The sequence below is a fragment of the Thermobia domestica genome, chromosome 12 (genome assembly GCF_964235325.1).
Source record: "Thermobia domestica chromosome 12, izTheDome1.hap1.1, whole genome shotgun sequence".
Classification (NCBI taxonomy): domain Eukaryota; kingdom Metazoa; phylum Arthropoda; class Insecta; order Zygentoma; family Lepismatidae; genus Thermobia; species Thermobia domestica.
In genome coordinates this window covers 105,284,162-105,295,872 of record NC_137465.1, presented here as the reverse complement: position 1 = coordinate 105,295,872, position 11,711 = coordinate 105,284,162, and the positions used below count along the sequence as shown (strand labels likewise).

Genomic DNA, 11,711 nt, shown 5'->3' with positions numbered 1-11,711 from the left:
TATTTATTGATCTAGAAAAGGCTTTTGACAGTTTGAATTGGGAATTGTTGTTGGGGGTTCTAACGAAGATAGGGTTGGAATGGAAAGATAGAAGACTCATAAGAAACATATACATGAACCAACAATGAAGTGTCAGGATAGAGGAAGAACTGACAGAAGAGAGTGCAATTGGAAGGGGAGTTCGACAAGGATGCTGCCTCTCGCCAACACTATTTAATGCCTATCTAGAAGAGATAGTGAAAAAGAGCCTATATGATGATGATGGCATTTCGGTAGGAGGTAGAATGATTAGATGCATAAGATTTGGAGACGATATGGCGCTTGTTGCAGAATCTGAAAACTAAAATCAATAAAATATTAGAAAAAATGAGAAAGGGCTTTGAAGAATATGGGATGAAAATAAATGTTAGAAAGACAAAAGCCATGGTGATTGGAACGAAGGGGTCTGTGTCAAATATAAAAGTAGGAGGGGAGAAAATAGAACAAGTGAATAGTTTTCGATATCTGGGTAGTATTCTTAGTAATAACATGAAGTGCGACCGTGAAATAAAAGCAAGGATAGGAATGGCGAAAGAAGCCTTTAGGAGGAAGAAAAGTCTGTTTTGTGGGACCTTGAATAAAGAATTGAGAAAAAGACTCATAAAATGCTTCGTGTGGAGTGTTGTACTGTATGGGGCGGAAACGTGGACATTACGTAAAGGTGATGAAAATTGACTGGAAGCCTTCGAAATGTGGGTGTGGAGAAGAATGGAAAGAATTAGTTGCGTCGAGCGAAAAACGAATGAGAGAGTGTTAGAAATGGTGGGTGAGAAAAGAACACTTTTAGATATTATTAGGAAGAGGAAGAGAAACTGGTTGGGACATTGCCTAAGAAGAGATTGTATCACGAGGGACGTCCTAGAGGGTATGGTGGCGGGAAAGAGAGGAAGGGGGCGAAGGAGACTACAATTAATGGATGATATAAAAACAGAAAGATCATACGCGAAGACGAAGTTAGCGGAGGACCGTGGAGCATGGAAGCTTCTCACAAGTAAACCTTACGTTTGGGTGAATCGAGTTCCTGACTGAGACACATATGAGAAAGTAGTACTAAATGTGGTCAGTATTTCAGTGAAGTTGTAGGTGCGAAGCTCCAGGGGTTTAGGAGATACAGCTACCAGAACATCACATGGAAGTACAGAATAGTCTTCATACAGTTGGAGGTAAAAGCTCTGTAAGACCTCTTGTAACGACAAAAGGTGAATAACAAATATATGGGTACATATTAGGACTAGGGGAAAGTCATATAGTAACGGTATACCTGACGGCGGCCATCTTGAAATCCGCCATTTTGAATTAAGGTTAAGTTTTTAAAATAGGAATAGGGTCATGTGATACATGATTTAAGGCGCAAATTTAACCAGAAGAACAATGGTGACGTTAATTTTTATTTACGCGCAATTGGTAAAAAGTTACAGGGAAATTAAATATTGTTGCAGCATATGTATTAGTCCTTTACCCTACCTTGTAAATTTTGTGTTAATGATAATAATTAAATAAAAAGCAGATGGATAAATATTAGGTCTATGGTAAGAGTTGCCTTGGTGGCGGCCATGTTCAAATCCGCCATTTTGAATCAGACAAAAGTTTTAAACAAAACGCATAACAGTGACACCTTATTAATAGCAAATTTTACCATAAATCCAACGGTATAACCATTTTTGCTTTATCATTAACCAGCATTTGTTACGCCACCATTGTATTTCTGATTAACTTCTAGCCCAAGTCATCTATTGCATTACTCTATTCCCATTTAATTTTGTGCTGGTTAATGATAAAGCAAAAATGGTAATACCGTTGGATTTATGGTAAAATTTGCTATTAATAAGGTGTCACTGTTATGCGTTTTGTTTAAAACTTTTGTCTGATTCAAAATGGCGGATTTAAACATGGCCGCCATCAAAGCAACTCTCACCATAGATCTAATATTTATCCACCTGCTTTTTATTTAATTATTATCATTAACACAAAATTTACAAGGTGGGGTAAAGGACTAATACATATGCTGCAACAATATTTAATTTCCCTGTAACTTTTTACCAATTGCGCGTAAATAAAAATTAACGTCACCATTGTTCTTCTGGTTAAATTTGCGCCTTAAATCATGTATCACATGACCCTATTCCTATTTTAAAAACTTAACCTTAATTCAAAATGGCGGATTTCAAGATGGCCGCCGTCAGGTATACCGTTACTATATGACTTCCCCCTAGTCCTAATATGTACCCATATATTTGTTATTCACCTTTTGTCGTTACAAGAGGTCTTACAGAGCTTTTACCTCCAACTGTATGAAGACTATTCTGTACTTCCATGTGATGTTCTGGTAGCTGTATCTCCTAAACTCCTGGAGCTTCGCACCTACAATTTCACTGAAATATTGACCACATTTAGTACTACTTTCTCATATGTGTCTCAGTCAGCAACTCGATTCACCCAAACGTAAGGTTTACTTGTCAGCTGCGGCAAGTGACCTGCCAATAAAGGCAGAATACCTATGATGATGATGACAGATGATTAAAACTAGAAAGTTGCTTATGCTCAATTTTCAGAATTTTAAGCAGCCCCGAAACTCAAAAGTAGAGCCACCTTTGGAAAAAATGAAATCTTTCAGTTTTACGTCCCACGGCTAAAAGACATGGTGATTATGAGAAATGAAAGAAATGGTGGAATGAAGAAAGTGGGAGAACCCCAAGAAAGCCCACGAGCTCGGTGTTTATCCACCACAAGGGCCACACGGCGCGGGCTGGGATCGAACCAGGGACCCCAAGCACTGGAGGTGAACGCTCTACCACTGAGCCACCGCGCCCCCAGCCACCTTTGGAATCCTTGGGCCAAAATTATACAAAAGAGCAATATAGGTCTATAGCAGTAGTATCGGCCCACTTGGTCTAACTTTGGACTTTGACCCCGAGCTTTGTGACGTCATAGGTCAAAGGCTAATGCCCAGGGTCAATGACCTAGGACTACCCCTTCTAGATTTTGGCAGGGCTACATAGGACCACCCCCTTAAATTTTGGAAATTGCGAAATCAAAAAAATTGGTATGGTAGCTTAAGACCAGGGTATGTACCTCTATCAATTTTGGGGGGGGGGGTCCATATCGTTTCCTTTTATGGGTAAAAAATTGCCAAAAAGTCAAATTTCGGAGGATTTTGATCTAATTTATCCCCTTTGATGAGGTGTTATAACTTTATATGGTTATATGGTCGTATACAGGGGTCCATTCCCTTTCATAAGACATGGGTATATTGATGCACCCCTTTAAAATTTTGAGAGTGGTACCTTGGTCCACCCCTTAAAGTTTGAAAATTGACAAATTTAAACATTTAATATAATAGCATTGGACCCTAATATCTATAAATTACTATAAATTTGGATGGTCCACCTTGTTCCCTTTTATGGGTAAAAAATTGCCAAAAATTCAAATTTCGGGAGGTTTTTGAGCTAATTTATCCCCTTTGATGAAATCTTATTACCTTCTATAGTTATATGAGCATGTACAGGGGCCTATTCTCTTTCATAAGACATGGGTACCTTGGTGCACCCACTTAAAATTTTGGCAGGGGTACTTTGGCCCACCCCTTAAATTTTGGAAATTGCCAAATCTAAAAATTTGGTATGGTAGCCTGGGATCATATTAGGTACCTTTATCAGTATTGGGGGTCCATCTTGTTCCCTTTTATGGGTAAAAAATTGCCAAAAATTTACATTTCGGAGGTTTTTGACCTAATTTATCCCCTTTCATGAGGTCTTATTACCTTATATAGTTATATGGACATGTATAGGGGTTCATTTCTTATCATATGACATAGGTACACTGGTGCATCCCTTTAAAAATTTGGAAGGGGTACCATGGCCTACCCCTTAAATTTTGGAAATTGCCCAATTTAAACATCTGTAGTATAGAATTATAATATATATCACTATAAATTTAGGTGGTCCTCCTCGTTCCCTTTCATGTGTAAAAAATTGCGAAAATATAAACGTAAACAATACGTTGTAAAACGTGTTTGGTTTTTGCCCAAATTTATCCCCTTTGGTGAGGTCCTATTACCTTATATGGTTATATGGGCATGTATAGGGGTTCATTCTCTTACATAAGACATAGGTACATTGATGCACCCTTCTTAAAATTTGGGAGGGATACCTTGGCCCACTCCTTAAATTTTGGAAATTGCCAAATTTAAACATTTGGTATAATAATATAGGACCTCAATATGTACCACTATAAATTTTGGTGGTCCATTTTGTTCCCTTTCATGGTTAAAATAAATTACCAAAAATTTAAATTTTGGAGTTAATGACCCAATTTTTTGTTTTTAATGAGGCCTTTATTATTTTATATGAACACATGAATGTGTTTAGGGGTCTATTTTCTTTTATAAGGCATGAGTACATTGATGCTTTCATTTTAAAATTTGACAGAGGTACATTGGCCCACCCCTTAAAGTTTAGAAATTGCCCAATTTGGTATAATAGTACCGGGCCCTAACAAATATCATTATAAATTTCGTTCCCTTTCATGGGTAAAAATTGTAAAAAAAAAATGTAAATTTTGTAAGTAATTTAACCTCTTTGATAAGGATTTAACAAGTTATATGGATGTGTACAGGGATTAATTTCCTTTATACTTTGATGCTCACTTTTTAAAATCTGTTGGCTACACAGGACCATTTCTTAAATTTGGGAATTATCAAATGACAAAATTAGGTAAACGTTCTCTAGAACCCTTTGTAAATGTTGATGTCCCTCTTATGGCCAAATATTCAAATTTCGAAGGTTATTGACCTATTTTATCATCTTTGATACAGCTTTATTATTGAATGAGTACAGATTTATTACTTTTTTCCTAAGACACAGGTGCACCAATCTTAAATTTTGGGAGGGGCACATTATTGTCAAATCAATAATTGGTAATTGTTTTAAAAATTGGGTGGCATCCCATTCTTTGGGTAAATGATTGTCAAATATTAGTATGATCACGTGTTCACTTATGTCATTATGTGATTATGGGATTATGGGTCCGGGACATTGGTACATTAATACGTTCCTCTTAAACTTTGTAGGATAATTTGAGAATTGTCAAAATGAAATTACGTCATTGGTCTTGATTATTCCCGCCTATGGGCCAAAATATAAAAGCAAGCAATACGTTGTACTACGTGATTGACCTTGATAAAGTATGAATATATGGTAGTGTACAGGTGTTCATTTCCTTTTCAAAATTTGTTGTGGTACTTCTTAACTTTGGGAGTTATCAAATAACACAATTCTAATCAACAGTTGGTTCTGCTTATTTCTTTCTAAGGTAAACAATTGACGGAGGTTATTGACCTAATTGAGAGGTAACTATAACATATAATTATATGGTTAATTCTAAGACTTAGGTATATCGAGAGAGATATGTAGGACCATTCTTTAAATTTGGGAATTGTGATAAACAAAATGTTAGTATGTGGCGCTAAGTTTAAATGTTCAACACCTGATTAATATGAAACAATATTTTGAACTTTAGTCACAACTCATAGTCTAAGATCATTAGTGGTGGTTAATTTTTTACCTTGAGCTTTAGAAATCTGATAGCTAACCTTATTGAATCTTAGAGTTGTAGTTATGACTCATAGTCTAAAGGCAATATGATATCTGATATGCTACAACACTTTGAAATTTAGTCACAAGGTGATTTAATCGGATCACTGGCAAAGTAATTGTTGATGCAATTTGATTGGTTGATCACTATCTTTCATGCAATCTGATTGGTTGATGGCTGATTGACTGATGGTTGATTGACCCCTGCCAAAATTTAGGGGGTGGGCCAAGGTACCCCTGCGAAAATCTAGAGGGGTAGTTCTAGGTTCCTCTAGGTAATTGACCCTGGGCCAAGGGCATTGACCTTTGACCTATGACGTCACAAAGCTCGGGGTCAAAGTCCAAAGTTAGACCAAGTGTGGCCAATACTACTATAGCTCCTTACGGCCAATGGAAATGGATTATAACTGATCAAAATCCCTATTTATTCGGAGTAAGGACTTCAAATTTTTTTATGCTGGACTTTGCTAAGCAAAAGGTTTCTAAATCTGCATTACTGGTCCCAAAATCTGAAATTCAGGGTAAGGGGTGGACGACGACCTCTAAACGAACGCCCCTCTCTAGTGGCAATTATATAAAATTATAGATTGCCTCTAGTGATGTAGTTTTCCTTTGTTTCATCTCGGATTCGTGGTTGTGAAAATATGACGTTTTTCCATCGGTGTATTCTTTTAGACACACCTTGCATTTATTTAATGTAATTATGAATCATTGACTCGAATAGCATTCGGAGCTTGACTTGTTAATCATTTTCATGCTGAGCGTAAACAATATAATGTTAATATCTTAAATTTATGAGCAATGAGGGGGAAATTAGTCTTCTCCCCCATTCCATCAACGTCCTTGTCTAGCGGTTGTCCTACAAAACTCTAGTCCACACCCTTTCACGTGGTTTTTGTTTAATTTATTTGGCTACGAAGATACTACGTTTGCTGAGCAAAAGTGAACCTTTCGAAAAATGGACTTGAATCTCTTGTGTTCTTGACGCCCCACTACTAAAATATGAAAACTGAGTTGAAGCCAAATTTATCCTGCAATCCAAGTTTGTTCGAAGCGCATAAAATTAGTTTGTTTAGTTTGATTACAGTCTTGCATCAGTATTCAAGACTATACCCTAACAGCACAAGATGTGCTAGACATTCGCCATTTAGGTGTTCTAAATTCATCTCCTACATTTGATACATTTGTTGCTTCTTTTTCTAAGCGATTGTATACTAGAAGCAATAAACGCATCAACTTTATTAGATGGCAACTGTCGCCGATCATTTGAAAGTGAATATGGAAGAACCATAAAATATAGTAAATAGACACTCGTCAATTTGTTATAAAATTACGGTTATAGTCGAATATATGCGGTTAATGGATCACTCTGATTAGCCGAATGAAAAAGACTTCAATAATTTATCCCCCTACAACAGTAGCATCTACTCTGGGTGTGCAAGTCGTGTGTTAACACCCAACGAAAAATGAAGAAAAGAGTATTTTAATTTAATAAAACGGATCGTCAGAACTTGGGATTTTTTATTTTCAACGAGACAGAATCAACTGTTGAAGTGCAAAAGAACAAAGAAGTGCCGTGCGGTCTCTGTTATGTTTTGAAGAGTCAACTCTGCGAGTAAGTCGTTGGCAACGCTTTGGTTGAATTTTCACTGTTTTAGAAGACTACTATTGTTCATGCGCTTCGTATTCTTCACCTCGTGCTTGTATGATCCAAGGCGTTGGTTAAGAAATCAACGTCTTTAGTTTTCTGCTTCTCTCAAGCATTGCCAAGTCTGTAGATTTATTTCTGCATGTACAGATATTTTATAGCAATACGGAAAACATTTTGGGGGGTCAGAGGGGGTATGATCTACGCACTTTTTTATTGCTAAACATATCATTCAATTCAAAAGTTAATGTGCAATCGACTGCTTCCTAAAATACGTGTAAGGAGTACGGTGAAAAGAAACGTCATTTTTTTCTCGATCCAAGTTGTGTTGGAAGTGTCTGTTGATGCAAAAAAAAAAAAAAGTCTGGACGTTAAGCTACAGAACGGTTTCCATTCTGCCTTTTTATTTCCCTAATTTTCATTTACTTTGTCGTTTGTGGGTCATCCTCAATACTTACGGTTTCGGGCCCCTATTACTGTTTCTAAAGCAGTAATCCAGAGGTTTCTACGCAAAGAAATACGACTTGAGCTGAAATTCACGTAATTGTAAGTAAATAATTGCTTGTTTTTGATTTTCAGTTTCATATTTTGAGGATATATTTACTTATACTATAATTATTATAATTAAATGTATTCCTTAAGTAATAACATCCTCCTTGATTGCTCTTTATAATTTCCAGACTAAATTGTTAGAAATAAATTGCTATTTATAGGTTGGCGTAAATAGGATATTATGCAGTGACGATCATGGTTCCTTACTTTCGAAAATTGCGAGAACTTCCAGGTACAGAATATATACAGGAAATCGATGGGTGAGCAAAGTATAGTCGCTATTAAATACTCGTATGCTAAATGCGAATGCCTCTAAAATAGTAATGCGTAAATTGAGGTAAATTTATCACAATATTTTTGATCAGTAAAAAAATGTGGGTGGGCCCATCTTTGCTCCTGTAAAGAGAGGGTTCCCCCTCGCCTATGGTTGTGAAGGTTAATATATTTTTCCTTTCTTACCAACGCCCTAACATCCACGTCAGGAGACGCTAGTGAGCGACGTTCTCTTCACTGCTTCTGTGGCCAAATAGGAAGAGCACGCAGCTAGTAATCCAAAGGTTGGTGATTCGTGCCCACCCTAGGCGAGTCTACATTTTTTACTTGTTTAAAGTGTTGTTTAGACTCACCTTAATGTAAACACATTACGCATATAGGCAATTTAACATCTTTTGGGGAAGTAATTTTGTGGTTCATTGACGCTTACGGCATGGGGAACATAGCTAGAACATGCTAGGCACGTTCCCCAGGTACATGTCAGTCATGTGCCTTGGGGCGGACATAGACTGTGACTATCACTAGCTATCCATGTGATTTCTTTCTCAGAAGTATATAAGGTACATACTGGATACATTCCCATGTACCTGAGGGAACATGATAGGCATATGCCTGCTATGTAATTGTGCTGTTAGGGTATGAGACAGGACATTTTGTTTAAAGTGGGATCCGAACCACTAATTTTGAAATTTTACGTCGGATCGCAGTCAAAATCTATACAGCAAATTACGACGTCTCGTGCCTCTAACCTCAAAATTTAATGTTAAAAGAACGAAAATTGCGCCCTGTAGTGTGGTGCATACATACCAATAGGCGAACAAATTCAGATCAAATTGTCCCAGACACTGACGTTCTTCATTGATGTTACAATAAATATCACGCTTTAATGGTTAGTTACGCGGGCGACTGCCGTACCTTGCTTTCTCGTCTGGTCCCTTCACACAAGCTATGCCAAAGCGTAAAGTTTTTAAGAAAATTTAGAACTGAGGTGGGGAAGAGAGACGAAATAAAATTTTCATAATATAATGAAATAGATATTGTTAATACAAAATTAATTCTTACTAACGTTAAAATAATCAGAAGCAATTTTCGGATCAACACTTTTACAATTGGTTTCCAGTTTTTTCACAGCATTGCATTTTTCATAATGATTCTTCATTGTTTGAACTAAACCAACCATTTCTTTCTTACACGTTTTGCAATGAGCTCGTATGGTCGTTTTCTTATCTGATGGAGTTTCAGTTACTTTAATAAATTTGCTCCAAATGATGTCCTTTTTTATTTCCCGTAAAACTCATGTTAAACGATTCCAAGTTTATGGAGACTGAAAACCAACATGTACTGTATCAACGAATGCCTGCGATATTTTAATTTCAGAACTGCAATTTAGCAAATAACCTTTTGTTTGTTTTCTGAACACAACACAAAAATTTGTTTCCATGAGAATTATTCAGTTCTACAAGTAGTTCAACCTTCGATTACGACACTTTCTCGCAAGTTAACTTAGAAGCATTTAAACAATACAATACAATATATGTTAAAAATCTATATATTAAAATGGTACAATAGCAATTAAGAGCGACTGAGGTCCAACCTATAACTTTAGCTTTCAATCCTTTGACTTACGGTTATTTGTGATTTCACGTTTATAACAAAGACAAATATTTTTAAAAACGTGTACTTTAAATAAATTACTTAAAGAGATCTTTCTCACAAAGTTTATCCTTTTTGAATTATCGTTCAAAGCCTTGCATTTTAATAAGCCTTCTCCGAAATTAATGCAAATGAATTGTGCTGCCATCTCTGGAGTTTTTTAAACTGTACGTTTGTGGACGTTTATATGTTTGTGACAAAACCTTTCGACAGTGAGATCTCGGAAACTACAGGCTCTAGAAAGATGACGTTTTCGCTGATCGATTGCAAATTTTGCGTAGATTGTCTAGTTCTAACTCAATATTAAAAAGAAAACATGGCCATTATTTATTTATTACATTTTTACGGGTACACTGGAAGTGTTGAAATTTAAAAGAAAAAAACTAAAGCATCATATCCTACCTATTATACATTCCAACACCATATAATTGTATATAGAGGCTGCATATCCCTCAGGTTTTTGTTTCATGGCCAAATTATAATGAAAAACGAAGGATAACCATTTCTCCATCTAAGTAGAATCTTTATTGTTTCGAGTGATTTGCTCAATGAACACCATATATCACTGACATTGTAATTGATTGTATGTGTAATGTATTAGCTTATTTTAAAATGTATAAAACAATAATCATGCCTGTTGTTCTGTATGGTTGCGAAATATGGTCTCTTACTCGGAACGAAGAACATAGATTGAAAGTATTTGAAAACAAGATCCTGAGACGAATATTCGGACCCAAGAGAAACGGGAATAGGGAATGGCGGAATCTTCATAACGAGGAACTACATAATTTATATTGTTTATCCAACATTGTTAGGGGCATCAAATCTAGGAGGTTCAGGTGGGCAGGTCATGTAGCCAGGATGGAAGAAAAACGAACGCTTTGAAAATCTTAAGTGGAAGACCAGCCGCAAAACGACCATTAGGAAGACCTAGGTGCAGATGGGAGGACAATATTAAGATATATTTCGCAGAAATAGAAATACAAAGTAGAAACTGGATCCAATTGGCTAAGGATAGAAGTCAGTGGAGAGCTTTTGTGAACGCGGCATTGAACCTCCGGGTTCCATAGGGCATAGAATTACTTAGCAGAATAATGTATTTGCTTATTACATACTACATGCAAGAAGAAAGAAAACACAGATCATACATGAATTAAAAACTGCAACCGGAAGTAAGCTCAAATCTTGCAAACGGTACGAGATATTGAAAAAGTAATCGAAAAAATCTCCCCTTTACGGTATCTCTTGCCGATTTTACCAAGACTTCTTTCACTTGTGTCTGCAAAGGGACATGTACAGATGTGAGGAATAACAAAGAGTTTCATACTCATATATGAATGATGAGCTGTGTAAAGAGCGCAGGTTCAGCTAGTAAGGGAAAAAAGAGACAAATTGTGGATCACCACAAAGACCTGCTGTAGCTACGAGAAATTAAAACATTCACATGGGAAGAAAATATTTTTCTGAACGGGGAGCACTTTTGACAATTTTCTTTCTCTGGAAGACTTTTCTACAAAAATAAAATAAAATAAAAATACACATATGTTTAAACCAAGTCTTAAAAATACGCGTGTCTTAAAAATAAAAAAAAATGTTTTAAACGAAATCAATTGTTCAAAACAAGTTTTGATCATTTGTTTTAAACAAAACAACCTTGATATTTACTACCAGTGGCGTATTTACTATTTTGTTTCGGGAGGGGCTTTGCTAACTTTCGGGGGGGCTTGGCCTGGAAATGTGAAAATTCTGCAAGATATTTCATTTACTTTACTATACTAAGTAAGATTTCGGGGGTGCTTAAGCCCGGAAGCCACCCCCCTAAATACGCCACTGTTTACTACTGATAGTACCTTTTCTATTACAAAACATTTTCCCGTTTTTTTTTTAACTAGACAGTTTATTTTTCTATTACTTCATTATGATTAAAGTAGGGAATTAATAAGGCATATTTCCGT

At 36.3% G+C, this 11,711-nt stretch overlaps 1 non-coding gene across 1 annotated transcript; it reads right to left on the bottom strand.

Annotated features, from left to right (window-relative positions):
* Window positions 1-2,776: 2,776 nt before the first annotated feature.
* Window positions 2,777-2,848, bottom strand: TRNAW-CCA (transfer RNA tryptophan (anticodon CCA)). Its single transcript has one exon. It is a non-coding gene; the product is annotated as a tRNA-Trp (tRNA).
* Between the last annotated feature and the right edge of the window lie 8,863 nt (window positions 2,849-11,711).